Consider the following 15,122-nt stretch of genomic DNA (forward strand, 5'->3'; position numbering starts at 1 on the left):
AAGCAATTAAGCTAAAAATCTGTGCTTTACATAGTGTCCCAGCAGACTGATATTTAGCTTCTTCTGACATTGCATCCAGATATATAATACAAGTAACATTACACCTACCAAAAGCCAGGACTATTGGCTTTGTCAATGGTTGTTTGTGACATAAAGCTGTATAGAATATTGAAAATGTTTCTGTTCTTGTGGTAAAGGTTGTGGCTTAATACTCGAGCTGCCGTCTTCAGAGATGGATAAATATAAAAAATCATGTAAATCGCTCCAATGCCTTTGGGCTGAGGTTGCCCTATATAAAACTTGCTGCATTTCTTTTCTAAATGCAGGGCTGTCTTTTGAAAGCACTTATGTTAAATGCAGCCCGTGACGGATGCTGTGATCAGGGGGACCAACTAGACCCGAACTTCAGGGGGGGGCTAACACTCCCAGCCAAGGCTGGCCCAAGCACTGATCCACACTATGCAACAGTGGCGCCCCCTCCCCCAATTTCCTCCTCCTACATGAATTCCCTCAACACCACTCACCAACAATGCACCTCATCTGTCTACGCTGTTTATGGAAACAATGGTTCTGATGATGCCTAAAGGTCCGTTCAGGAGTGACCCTTTGGGGGGGCACTAACAATTGAATGTGGGAAATTAATTATTGGAAAGGGAGTGATAAGTAATATACAAAGGAAATCGTAGGGTCAAGTATATACAGGTATTTATTCAAAAACAATAGTATTCAGGAGCTCACATAATAAGTGACAAGCAGCGTGGTGTGAAAAGTGAAGGTGAAATTAAAATAAAACATCGCATTGACAACAGTAGTGCGAACTCCTTCGAAAAGTTATACAAAGTAAAATGAGTTCATGTTGTTGGGGGTCGACAGTGTTTTGAACTCATTTGAGTTCATCATCAGGACAAACATTGGTGAGCAAGCTGAATCTAAAATCATTGGAAGGGGGAGGGGGGGAGAAAAGGAAAAAATAATAAATATAACCTAGTCTGATCCCTGGATATATTTATCACAGTTAAGTCACTATTTAATTTTAAAGGCTCCCTATTGAGTAAATATGCATATTTAGCTCATGCATACAATGCATATCATAGAGTAAATCGTCATTAAAAAAATAGGTAATTAAGAAAACGAAAAAGTGCCAGAGGGTCATAATTAGTAGTCGGAAAAACAGAGTAAACCAGATCTGACAGTTAAGAATGCACTTGCAAACTGGGCAACATTCGAAGTTCATAATTAATTAGATACAGTCAGGGAAGGGAGTGGCGCTGTTGTGAAGAATGACAGGAAAATTCTGAACGCAGCTGCGCTGATATGGAAGCCGTTATGAACTCTAATCAAGAAATGAGAGCAGGTAAGGCGCGAGGACAAAGCACGACGATAAGTGATAAAGGTACACTTACTGGGTATGAACACAGTTAATTGCACGTAATTGGTGGAATGCGCCTGTGAGACACTGCAGTCCTTAAAGTGAGCGCGTGGAAACCTGGGAGGGAATGGATGGTCAATTAATTACCAGGTTCAAGGAGTGATGCGAATGGGTCTGAGAAGCTTGTAGAACAACAGTAAGTGATTTCTGCTGAACATGGGCCTTTTGAAAGTATTTATGTTTATCACAGCTCCCATCAAGGGCTGCATTTAACAGAAATACTTTCAAAAGGCAAATTTCTTTTCTAAATAGAGCGCAGCTGTGGGGCTGATTGTTTGCTTTTTGAAAGTATTTCTGTTAAATGCAGCCCTTGATGGGCACTGTGAATAACATAAATACTTTCGAAAGGCCCACAATCAGCATGACAACCGCGCACTATTTAGAATAGAAAGGCAGCCAGTGCAGTAGCATTTTATTCCTTACGGCGCAGGAACACTCTTTTGGGATGTGCTGTGTGTGCGCGCTTCACACACAGGACTGCACGCTCAGGAGAACAGAGGTGCGCGGGAGCGCAGGCGCGCAGGTTACAGGGAACAGTGGCTGTAGGGAAGTATTTACTATCACATAAAGGCATCTGAGACTTCCTGCTTTTTTCACTTTTTGTGGCATGCCATGCGTTTCCTCTTCAGTTTGCTCGAAAAGTTTAGTTCTGATGTATACATTTGCTAGCAGATTCCTCACCTCTTGAATCCCTTCAGATGCCAGCCTGCATCTGAAAACTTTGCAGAAACTTTCCTGTGCCATCAGGTCGTGCTATGATACTCTCACCTTCGGAAACCACTCAGGTCATGGCGTCACTTAGATGAACAAAGCACTACACTTGCGCACTGACATAGTTTCCTTTTTTCTCACGCCCTTCAACACAGATCTGGAGGTGCTCCAAAGTGTTCATTGTGAAGAAATGTCCCCTTCTAAGTTGCCAGTATTCCAGAGATAACACTCTTGTTGCAGGTAGCTATTGTTCTAAAATCCACACAGTATCTCCTTATGCCCCTGGGCCATAAGCACGACTCTGTCATATGTGAAATGCAGACACATGCATGCCAAGCTCATCAAGGAGGCAAAATTGTTCATGGTGTGGGCTAGTGATGAATATGTGGGTAAGAGACATAGTTCCAGTTTCCGCTCTCTGTACTGCTGTGGGTTACCTTGGCTAGTCAAGTCTTGGAAGTAGGCTGCTAAGATGAGTAGTCAGAGGCCTACCAAAAATGGTGCACTAGAGGCACATAAAGGATGTTAAATTCAAGAAACACCAGTGCTCCATAGATGTTGGTATGAGGTACTTTAATGAATAAAGAATCATACGGACCCCATCCACAAACAGTTAAGGACTGGCTGATCCTGGTTTCCTCGAAGGCAGAAAGCCAGATTGCTGCTAATCGACACAACAGTGGCCGGTTTGCTCACCCTGGTATTTTCTAGAAGACACCTTAGTGACAGGAGCAAAGCTGCAATCCTCACCAGCCCTGCCTAAAGTCTTCCGTGCGTCACATTAACTATATATCAAAAGTCAAATACCACTGTGGAAAAACAGTTTGTAGAAGAAACTTATAGTGGCATTTCTAGTTCTTCAAAGTGACTGTTGTGATAAAGAACTCTTCATGTGAGCCCAGTTGTTATATATTGCATATTGACTGGTGTGTTAGGCGGATCAGACCTTCACGAGTAACGCCAGGGGTTACTTTAGTGTAGTTATAAATCATGCCTGTCAGCATTCCAGCTCCTGCAGTATTCAGGTCATCTTCTGCACCTTTTGTCTTTTCAATGAGAACACCAAATGCACAGAAAAGTAAGGCCAGAGACCCCCAGGTGTTCGCCCAAAGTTCTTGTCTCATCACCATGTTAAAAACCTGTACATTTCTCTATTTGGACATGCTACGAGTATCCTGCAACCCCATTCATAATCCATTCAGTGCAGCAAACCCAGTGCCTTTTATGCAGCATCCTCCAATAGTGATAAAAGCCATTCCAAAACTGCTGTGCATTTTGCTAGCTCGTGTGGGTAAAATAAATTCCTCTGTGTCCTGCACAAGGTATCTCGGATTCATGTTTAAAGGGGGAGACAGGGTGCTTGTTCCAGTTAACTGCACTCCTGCTAGATCCTTGTGAGAGTACCGGGTTCCCACCAATCAGACTGCTGCAGCTTCCCGAATAATTGGGCCCGCCAGTGTCCATGTTGCTGATCTGTCTCATTCATGTCATGACGTGTACAGCTTACCTCTAGCTCAGCAGGGACATACTGTAACTAGCCCCATGCCTACCAGGAATCAGACTTGGAGATAAATGGCCAAAAAGAAGATTTGTTACTGCTGCAATGGAGCAATATGTTCAGCAGGATGGTTGAAGGATGTGATACATTTTCTATAGAGGAACTGATACAAATGCTACAGACTTACTGCAGAGATAGAGAGAAGTTGAAGACTTCTGGATTCAGAGCACACAAAAGTAAGGGAGCAAAAAAACTTAGCAGGCACAAAAGGGGTAAACTGAAAACATGATAAACACTAAGAAGCTGAGAGAAGAAGCAGGGGCAGGCAACCAAGACAGGTAATTATAACAAACTGAGAGATCACAAACTGGTGGAAGTGAAGTAAGCTGGAATAACTAGGAGATGTTGCCAGGTACTGATCTAGTGCCTGCACTGCCTTTTTAAATTCAATGACCTGCTAGGCCCCAGAAGTTCTACTCACAACCCAGAAGTGAGAACTTGCCTAGCTTCCATGTTAATAAGTTCTTTTGAACTTAAGGAAAGATCTAACTCCTATATGCCTGAGTAAAGTGAATATGCTGGCACGATTTTTTTCAGAAAATTGTCACAGTATCCCTTTGTTGTTCCCATACCAAAGTTTGTGGCTTCATACTCCGTTGACTGGACCTTGTGGTACCTGAATCGGATTTGACCCAGGTCCGGGCATGCATTCTTATTATCTTCTTCCTGCTTTTCCTTCACCTGGCTCTGATCTTGTGCAAAGCATGGCCTTTATCCAAGTGATACTGGCCTTCTTTCCCAGAAACTCCACCTGGCTCCCTCTGGAGCCATCAGGGTCCTTGATTGAGCTCCAGCCACCAGTTCCAGGCTCAAGTCGCACCTGCTGAAACTCTGCATGACGATGTCCTATTGTTGACTGTACAGATCCCTGCCCCGAAGGCCTTATTGGTTCCCACACCATCTGCAGTTTTCAAAACTGTTGCATCTGAATATTGTTCCAAAGACTAAGGTCATTCTGGTCAGATTTAGACGTGGGTCATAGCCTGTTTCATGATTGTATTATATTGCCTAAATTATTTTTTTTATTTGTAATTGTGTATACATGTGCTTTTATGGTTTTTAACCAATAATAAAGCTTTTGACTGACTGACTAGACGTGGGTCACAGCAGTTACAAGCATTTGCCTTGCAGCAAGTATTTTGGCAGGCTTAGTGGAGCTCTTTGGCTCAGATTCGGTCTCCTTTTTGATGCTGAACATAGTCTATCATGATGAGAGCAGTGAGGTGGGCCATCTCCTCTCTCACCCTTCCCACTGGTGATAACTACAGAATGCTAGTGACCTGAACATCTTTCGAGAGGTGTTCCTTGATTGTCCACCCTTCTCCTACTGAGAAAGTTGCCTCATTAATGGTTGCTCCCCTACAGTAAGGCATCAATGTACCGCATCTTAGCAGCATGAGACAAGCCAGCTTCTGCCCCTGTGGTAAACGGCCCATTCGCCCAACATCAGCCCCTGAGAGCCCAAAGTTTGTGGCATCCCACCCCCTCCCCAGCGAGTCTTATGGTTCAGGCATCCTTTTTCTTCCATGCAAAAGCCTAACTTCTTCCTAGCTTCTCCTCTTGATAGAGAATCAAAGAAAGTTGAGGTAATGAGAAAAAAGTATTTTCTTCTAGGACCCATGCCCTTCACTCATGAATGCAACATGCTTCTTGGCCCACTGCTCTGATGGCTTGTAGAAAATAACACAGTTGGTCATATCAAATCTTCCCAATAATCTATGTGACCATATTGTTAAGGCTGTGTGAGATAAGCAGGAAGCGGCGAAACAAATGTTGTGTACCTGATTGATTATGGTGGAATCAGTGACTAGGACCTTGAGCTCTTTCATTACAAACCACTGCTACACTGGATTCCCAGATACGCACTTCGATGGTGCTCGTTTTTTTTTAGCAACAAATTGGACTTTGCCCTAAAATACGTCAAGCAGGAACAAGTCATGGTCCAATCCCTGGGGCTAGCTTCTCCGGCATGCAAGCTCCACAACCAGTACTGCAAGATGAAGGGCTATTTCTGTATCTTCCCTTTCAGCCACATCATCCCTCACATCCTGTGCAACAATTCAATAAGCTCTTTCTGAGCTACAGGGGTTTGGTGGTTGAGGGAACACGTGCAGCCTGGAGAAAAATGTGTCCCTTCATTTGGAAAGTAGATATTCTGTCATGTTGGACCCGTTGGGTCCTGCGGAGTGTCAGCTAAAGCTGCTTCTTTTCCTTTGAGTACTTGCTTACTCCCATTCCCCCTCTCCCTTCAGTCACCTTGGACCACCATGCCTCTATTTTTGCAGCAGGAAGTTGGTTCCTGAAACTGAAATAGGGCAGGGATACTATTTTTGTAATTTTCTTATTCCCCAGAATGATGGGTCTTCCTTTCCATTCGGGACCTTTGTATACAGAACACATTACTCTTTGTGCTAGAGCTGAAAGACTGGATGTTGTTCCTTGACTTGCCGGTCTCAGATTTTCTCATCCTGATGAAGAGGTTGCACTGGAGGTACTTGTGCTTGGTGGTGGATACAGCCCATTATCAATTTACGGTCCTGTCTTTTGGGTTCATATCTGCTCTTCAGGTCTTTACAAAAGTGAAGTCAGTGGTTAGGTTGCAGCACTTGGTTATAGGTTGGCATCTTTATATTCCTATACTTTGATGACTGTCTGTTGAAGGTGGCTCACCATAGCTTGTGTCAGACCACCCGCAGTACACAGTTGGTAATTAATTGTGCATAGTGCTATTGTGCAGTCTAAGATTTGCATAGTGGATGTTTTTTTAATACCTAGTAGTGGTGATGGCATTTTTGTATCCACGTAGTTTTGTACTTGGACGGCTGTCTCATAAAGGTGTCCTCTTTCACTCATGCAGTATTTTATTCCAGAACTTCTCCCTGTTCTATTAACTTAGCCTCAAAGTCAGCATGTGAAACTCGTTTACCTGTGAGCACGGACCTTGTTTCTGGAAGCAGTCTCCAATATAGTCACTTCTGTGCCACACAGTGTTTGCAGTATTGAAAGCTATAGTTCAAGAGATAATACACACTATGCAAAACAAGGTGCTTCCACAGATCATTTAATCCTGCATGCAAAATGTGCATTATTGCAGAATCAGGATCGGGATGCTTAGCGAGACAAACCAAATCAATGGATTCTGATAGTACGTTTGTGGGAAGATAACAGTTGCATACTAGAAAGCATGAAAGGCATTACTATTGTGATCTGACCTCCAGAATGTTCCCTAAGGGACCTGCTTGAGACCACCAAGCAAGATATCACTGTGATAACAGTTGCCTCCCTGGAAGGATGGTGCATTCATGCAGACCTTTTGAGAGCTGTGTATCGTCTCAAAAAGGAAGCCTGCATTTATCGACCTGTTGGTTTTTAGGGTACTTCATCTAGCCATCAAAATATTCCTGCTTCATGGGATAAACATATGTGCGCCCATCAGAGAACGCAATACAATCACCATGTTTTCATACGAAAGTAGGTAGGGGCGATATCCCTAGTTCCCTAGTTCTGTCAAGAATTATGTATGTTGATTGTCCATCACACCATCTGGTTGGTTGATAAAGTCTGTTGAAAAATACTACTAGTGAGAACTGGGCCAAGATGCATACATTTAATGATCAACTATGGAGGTGCTCCTGTAACCAATTCAAAATGCCACCACTTTTTCTTTTGGTGTTGAAGCATTTTCAGAACGCATGTTGTGTTCCATGCTTGTGTGCTATGGATACACATGTTTGCATACTTCTGCCATCTAGTGTTGGATGTTTTTCTTCAAAAACGTCTTTCCTAGTCACGAGTTGAGGTGACTCCTCCTTCCGGTGATAGTGCGCATGGGCATTGACTCCATTGTTAATTAGTTTTTTCCGCCATCGGGTTCAGATGTGTATTGCTGCGCTCCGGTGCGAAACTGTTCTTCGTGTTCCCCTCGGTGCGCAATACTCACTCGAATTTATTGTTTCGTACGCGTTTCCCACGTATCGTTTTGGTCAACGTTTCGGTCAATCCCCTCACAAAAAACACAAGGCTTCAGTACTACCTGTGCCTTCTGGCCAAGGTGTGCACCGAGATGACGTTTCCGATGCCCCACCTTCCGGCTCGGCTCCGAAACACCCAGTGAAGCCTTCTGGCTCTGGACCGAATCGAAAACACAACCAAAAAGCAAAACTATTGCCTAGGTCTGGTAAATATATAGGCTCATATAGAGTCCCAAACTTATACAATCAGTCAAAAGCTCAATAAAACAGCCGATATCATAACATCAAAAGGACCACAGTTAGAAAAAAAGTTTCATTTTTATTTTGTTTGATTTGATTTGATTTGATTTGGACTTATAGAGCGCATGGCTGCCCTGGAGCGTCCCAGCGCTAATCCTAATCTGAACCTGGTGAACTCAAACGAAAGCAAGGTTAGAGGGTGGTAGGGAACAGAAAGGTTTTAAGTGCTCTTCTGAATTTCAGGTGATCCGGTTCCATTCGGAGTTCTCTAGGGAGAGCATTCCATTTGTTTGACACATATTGTGAGAACCGTCGGCCTCCTGTTCGTGCTTTCCTCACTCGTGGGACAATGGCCAGATTTTCTCCATCCGAGCGAAGGGCCCTGGTCGACTTGTAAGGTCGGATCAATCCTCTCAAGGCTGGAGGGCCTTTACCTTGCAAGGTCTTATGTGCAATACAGAGAGACTTGAAAGAGACCCGCTCTTGGATGGGGAGCCAGTGCAGGGCTTTCAGCAATGGTTTGGCTGAGGCCCGTCTCGGCGCCCCCATCAGCAGCCTGGCTGCGGCATTCTGAGCTCGCTGAAGAGTCTTGATGGTAGCAAGAGGGGCTGCGAGGAAAAGGGAGTTACCATAATCCAGTTTGGACAAAATCAAACCCTGGATTAACAGCTTTCTAGATTGAAACGGAAGGAGAGGAAGTACCTTCCGGGCTGCCCGGAGCAGGCCGAAGCAGCCTCCAACCACTTTCTGCGCATGGGTCTTGAAGGTCAGTTGGGGTTCGAACCAAATCCCTAGGCTTTTTATTTGCTGCTTAGGGGGTGGAAGATCTCCCATACAGGCAGGCCACATCTCAGGGGGCAGAGAGGTGAATTGATTGCCTAGGAGCATGATCTCCGTCTTAGATCCATTTAGTTTAAGTTTTGAACTGGACATCCAGGAGGAAATGGCTGTAAGACAGTCTGGGAGATCAACCGGGCTGCCCTCATGTTGCGACAGCGAGACGACAAGCTGCGTGTCGTCGGCATAACTTATAGCTTTAACCCCGAATGGGGCTATCACCTTCTCCAACGGGGCCATGTAGACATTAAACAGTGTGGGGCTGAGGGAGGAGCCCTGCGGCACCCCACACTGAAGAGGGAAGGGCTCTGACATGGACCCATTTTCCCAGATCCTGAAGGATCTCTCCTCCAGGTAGGACTGCAACCATTTGAGGGCTGATCCTGTAATGCCCAGCAGGGCCAGGCGTTGGGCCAGGACAGCATGATCCACAGTATCGAATGCGGCACTCAGATCCAGGAGGATCAGAGCTACTGATCCCCCTGAATCCAAGATGCATCTTACCTCTTCAGTCACCGCCAAAAGGGCGGTGTCTGTGCCCTGACCCGGGCGAAAACCAGTCTGAGAGTCACTGAGGAGATGGTTAACCTCTAGGTACTCGGAGATCTGCTTATTCACCACTTTTTCGGCCACTTTGCTCAGTCCAGGTAGAAGCGAGATCGGGCGAAAGTTGGCCAGATCGGAGATGTCTAGTCCTGGTTTCTTTAAAAGTGTTTTGACTCTGGCCTGTTTCCAGCTCGGGGGCACTATGCCCAAGGATAGCGACGAGTTGAGTAACTCCGTGGCTACCGGGGCAATGATGTTTAAAGTTTGCTTTAGAATGTGCATCGGGACTGGGTCTGAGGGAGAGCCGCTTTTAATAGTGGAAAAGATATTACAAAAATCTTCTTTGGATATGGGACTGAAAGCCTCAAGTTGGGGACAGGTAGGGTCAGGGGAAGGGATCTCGACGAGTTCAGTGATGGAGGATTGAGGGAGGCTATCTAGAATTTTCCGAATTTTGGTGTCGAAAAATTCTGCTAACTGATTGCATCTCAGTACTGGGTCATTCTGGACCAAAGAGGGGGCTGGGACTTTAAGAAGCATGTTCATAATTTTGAATGTTTCTCTGGAAGAATTAGAAGAGAGACGAATTTTTTCTTCAAAAAAGGCAGCTTTAGATTTTTGTCGTCCTAGTTTGTAAAGTTTAAGGGCTGCTTTATATGCGGTTTTGTGAATAGGTGCCCAGTCTTTGCGCCAGGCGCGCTCGGCTCTTTTGCACTCTTTCCTGAGTTCTCTTAGTTCAGGCGAGAACCAGGGAGATTTGAACGTATTGCTCTTTTTTGTGCAGAGCTTAAGAGGCAGAACCGAATCCAGGGAATTAGTGAGCCAGTCTCGAAAATTTATGTCTGCCTGTAGAACATCGGATTCTGTAGGGGGAGCAGATTTTTCGAGAGCAGTTGACAAATTGTCTACTGACAGCCTTGGCCATGGCCTTTGAAGCGTACGGGAACAAGGGACCTTGATTCCTCCTTGGTGAAATTCCCATGAAAAAGGAACTAGGAAGTGGTCTGACCATAATAGGGGCAAGGGGGGTTTGGCTGTAATCTGGGGGATGTTGGAAAAGATCGGGTCTAACAAGTGACCTTTATTATGGGTTTCTTATTTTATCAATTCAAACATCAGGTTAGAAAATTCTTACATCTACATAATAAATATCCAACTCATTCAACCCATATCCCACACATCCCTTCAAGCAATCATACTAAGGCACACATACGTCCACAAAATTCATTCATCCTTCTCACAACACGATCAAATTGCCAACTGATATAGATGACTCAGGTCCCACAGGGTCTCATACACAGTTGAGACCAGATGACACAGTTTTGGGACAATCTTCAAGCTCCAACGCACGTTTCGGTGTTCGGCCTGGACTTAGGCCACACCTTCATCAGGCCACAATAGAGAAGAGATGGGGACAGCAGCACAACTCTGAAACAATTTATAAGAAGAAACATTTACCTAATTGATTTGACAAATTCGTAAACTCACTTAAACAATTCATATGTACATTCACATGTTCCAAATTCTCTTAATTAGATTAACGTGGTCATCTGTTAGTGGGCTTCAGACTTTATAATAACAATAATCCATGAAAATGCAATGAAGAATGGAACCACAGAAACTTGACGCTTTAAGGGGAAAGGAAACATTTAAAAAATATAAAAAAACAACATATCAATGGCATGTGTAACTACAAAGAACCAGTTCCAGAATGATCACAAACTATCTGACACCTGACAGCCCAGAGACCTACAGGGCCATATAATACATTACCTGATTATTCAGCTAGGCATATATATGGAATTGGGCTACTCAATGTATTACCTACCTAGAATTCCAAACTGGGAGTTTCTTAATGAAGTGCTAAGGGAATTATCCCAACTTTCCTGATGTATAGGCGCAGAATTTGCTCGGAAAGCTTTTTGTAGGAGGAGAAGCTCGCAGTTGGTGTAATCAAAAATTGCACATCAGCGTATTTCGTACCGTACTCCTATAAAGTAATAGATAAGCTCAGAACTTGCAAATATACTTATGCTTCCCTTCCCGTCAACTGACAAAAACATCAAGGCTCGATGGCAGAAAGTGCTTATCGGGGCTTAATGGTGGTTGAATTACAGGTTTGCAAGGCCACAAAACCAATGGGTGGATATAACCCAACGTTGTCGTCGTATGTATAGGTTTACTTTGATGGATCCCAGAGACAGTAAAGTTCTGCTCTGTAAAGTAAAAAAGCACATGAGCCGGCCATCTGACATTCGGTATGCCTGGAAACATGAGACTTCTTGTACAAGTGGGGGGCAGATAGTATGCAAAGATTCTTATTATGTTTGGCAACAAAAGGTCGTATTTGTACCCTTAGCCTCAAACAAAAAGTCCATGGGAGCTGGCGGTGGCGGTGGATTATATTGTAGGTCCATCTCCCACGGTTTTCCGTCCACCCTAGCTAACAAGGATCGAAGGGAAAGCTAGGGGCCCAGCCCGTCAGAATATTAATAATGGAAGGCAAACACACGTCCCTACATATTAGATTTTGGAGACCAGATAGCCCCGATCTACCTTGTTGGTGACTTCAAGAAGAGATCACGATTGTGATTACATTTAACGCGTCAATAATAGTATCTCCTGCTGCCAGGACCACACTTAATAAGGCACACTGAATGGGGCACACGCTCGAAGCTGTAAACAACAAAGAAAGAGCGGTATATCATACGGATGGACAGGGGTGGATAAAAAAATGTAACAAGCCTTAATTCTTGCAGCCCACAGTACGGTATAGATGAACTGAATCAGTATCAAGGCCCTGATAAACGCACCCACGCGTGCTGTAGTAAATAGATTACATAAACTCATTTTAAACGAGTGCGGTCGAATATCGACAATGTAAACTGGTGTAAGTAAAAGGCATCTTTCAATATTTATTAAGGGCCAGTTACCACTAGACTCACTGGTAGTGTTCAATGCTCTCAAACCTCAGGGGATGCTCCTCCCCCAGACAAAGAATCCAAGCTAATAGATGTTTCTGGCAAACGCATAGCAGTTCAAGGTGCCAATCACTGGCGGATTACAAACACAGAGGGCCTTTTGGCCACATATGAAAGGGCAATCTGGGATGAAATGGAGCAATTGCTCCAATATCTCCAAGATGAGCATAAAGCAAAGGTCAAGATTTAGTAAATGGAGAAGAGCTCATTTCCAATTCTTCAATAAGATGTGCTCTAGATGCTGCTGATACCGCAGCTAGAGAGGTCAACACTATAAGACATGCTTGGTTAAGGATTTCCGGGTTTAAGCCCGAAGTCCAACAATTTATTGTAAATACACCATTTGACAAAAAACATCTCTTTAGTCCTGAGGTCGTTCAGGCGCTTGAAAAAATGAAAAAGGACACTGAAGTGGGTAAGTCCATGGGACCTCTCCAGTCTCCTTCAAACAGAGGCTCCTTTCATCGCTCCTTTTACCAAGCAGGGTCAAAACCACATCCTCAGAACAGAACACCTCCTCTTACAAAGGTAATAACCAGTCCTCTTCCTCAAGAGGCTTTTTTGGGAGGATATAGAGGAAACAACTCTAAAGGCAATGGTAAGGGTACCACACCCCGTAACTCCCCTTCCCCTAATAAGCAGTGACCTCCCCATGCTTCCCTTCAACCATACCACCCCTGTCGGAGGAAGACTTCAACAATTTCTCCCCATTTGGCAATCTATAACAACTGAGGAATGGGTGACCGGAATTATCCAACATGGTTATTGCCTGGAGCTTACCACCAATCCTCCAAACATTCTGCCTCGCTCTCACAAATTGTCTCCAGACCACTTACAGTTGCTCAAACAGGAAGTGCAATCTCTCTTACTAAAAGGAGCCATAGAACCAGTCCCAGTACAGTATCCAGATTCAAGGTTTCCCCAAAAAGACCTATTCCGGATCTCGGGGAGTTAAACCAATATATACTGTCAGAGGGTAAACTTTCACAGGGTAAACCTTCAACAGGTACTTCCACTTTTACAGAAAGAAGATTTTATGTCAACTCTAGACTTAAAAGACGCATATTTTAATGTTCCAATTCATCCAGCTCATCGCAAATACCTCAGATATGTGATAGCAGGCAAACTTTACCAATTCAAAGTACTCCCATTTGGAGTGACTACTGCTCCCAGAGTATTTACCAAATGCCTGGCAGTATTCGCAGCTCATCTCAAAAGACAACATATTCACCTATTCCCCTACATAGACGACTGGCTCATCAAAGCCAGCACTTACCAAAACTGTCAACAACACTCTCAGACCACAATAGACCTACTTCATCAACTGGGCTTTACGGTCAATGCACAGAAGTCTCACCTGCATCCTTCACAGAGGAAATCTTACCTAGGGGCCACTCTAGACACTATCAATACTCTTGCGTGTCCCAATGTAGCCAGAATTCACAACTTTCAGTCTATGATACTACAGTTTCAAATCAAGAAAACATCACCAGCCAGAGTGTTCATGCAACTGCTGGGAATGATTGTGTCTTGCATCGCAATTGTCCCCCATGCAAGATTCCACATGCGTCCACTACAAGAGTGCTTAGCACGTCAGTGGAATTAGTACCTGGGTCAATTAACATGCTTTGGTAGATGGCCACACCCATCGCTCTCTGCAGTGGTGGAACCCACAAAATGTATCACAAGGACTGTATTATACACATCGTGCTTACAGCAGACGTGTCTCTGACAGGTTGGGGTGCCCATCTCCAATATTACTCAATATAATACCTGTGAAGCAACAAAATCCTCCACATCACCTACCTAGGGCTTCTAGCAGTCTTTCTAGCGCTCAAAGCTTTTCAAACTCATTTGATAGGCAAAGCTGTCCTAGTCCGGACAGACAACATGACCGCAATGTACTATGTACAAAAACAGGGGGGCACACTCTGCAGCTGTCACGCCTCTCTCAAGCCATTTGAAATTGGGCAATGCATCACAGAATTTATCTGCTGTCAAAACACCTTCCAGGGGTAAACAATCAGATTGCCGATCTCCTCAGCAGAAAGAGGCAGCAAATTCACGAGTGGGAACTTCATTCCCAAGTTCTCCTTCCATACTCCTACAATGGGGATTCCCACAAATAGACTTGTTCGCCACAGTCGACAACGCAAAATGCCCATACTTTGGCTCCAGGTTCCCACACCTGCTCTCTAGAGGGAATACGCCATGGATGAACTGGTCAGGGATATTTGCCTATGCTTTTTCACCTCTCGGAAGTTCAGGCAAACATCCCTCACACTAATTCTAGTAGCTCCCGCACGGCCCGTCAACCATGGTACACCATCCATGGAGAAATCAGACATCCAAATCCCGAAACAATTAACTTAGGGATCTGGATCCTGAACTCATAGAGTTTGGTTATTTAAATCTATCACCAGACTGTATGACTATTCTAAAAGAAGCAAAAAAGCCTACTACCAGAGCTTGTTATGCAGCAAAGTGGAAAAGATTTGTTGTCTACTGTAATAACAACAAAATCAATCCTCAAGATGCTTCAATACAAAATATCTGTTACCTGTTACTCTTACTGCAAACTGGAGTGGCTTATACATCTATTTGTTGGCAGCTTGCAGCGGTAGCTTTGTATTTGTAGAATAGGCAGCATGTATAACTATTTAAGGTTCCATTAATTAAAGCTTTCATGGAATGCTTGATAAGGGTAATACCACCAAGAATTCCCCCTGCACCAGTATGGAATCTTAACATTGTCCTTACAAGGCTTATGGGTCCACCTTTTGAACCATTGCACAATTGCCCTGTGAGGTTTCTTTCAAGTTGCTTTCCCCATTGCATTCACTTCATTA

At 44.2% G+C, this 15,122-nt stretch overlaps 1 protein-coding gene and 1 pseudogene across 1 annotated transcript in view; one reads left to right on the forward strand and one right to left on the reverse strand.

Annotated features, from left to right (window-relative positions):
• The window catches only part of RAD17 (RAD17 checkpoint clamp loader component), a 416,585-nt gene that overhangs the window by 348,764 nt on the left and 52,699 nt on the right, over positions 1-15,122 (forward strand). The gene's annotated exons all lie outside the window — the stretch shown is intronic.
• LOC147726778 (mitochondrial import inner membrane translocase subunit Tim23 pseudogene) lies at positions 3,000-3,552 on the reverse strand (annotated as a pseudogene).

Source organism: Lissotriton vulgaris, chromosome 3_1 (assembly GCF_964263255.1).
Source record: "Lissotriton vulgaris chromosome 3_1, aLisVul1.2, whole genome shotgun sequence".
NCBI classification, from domain to species: Eukaryota; Metazoa; Chordata; class Amphibia; order Caudata; family Salamandridae; genus Lissotriton; species Lissotriton vulgaris.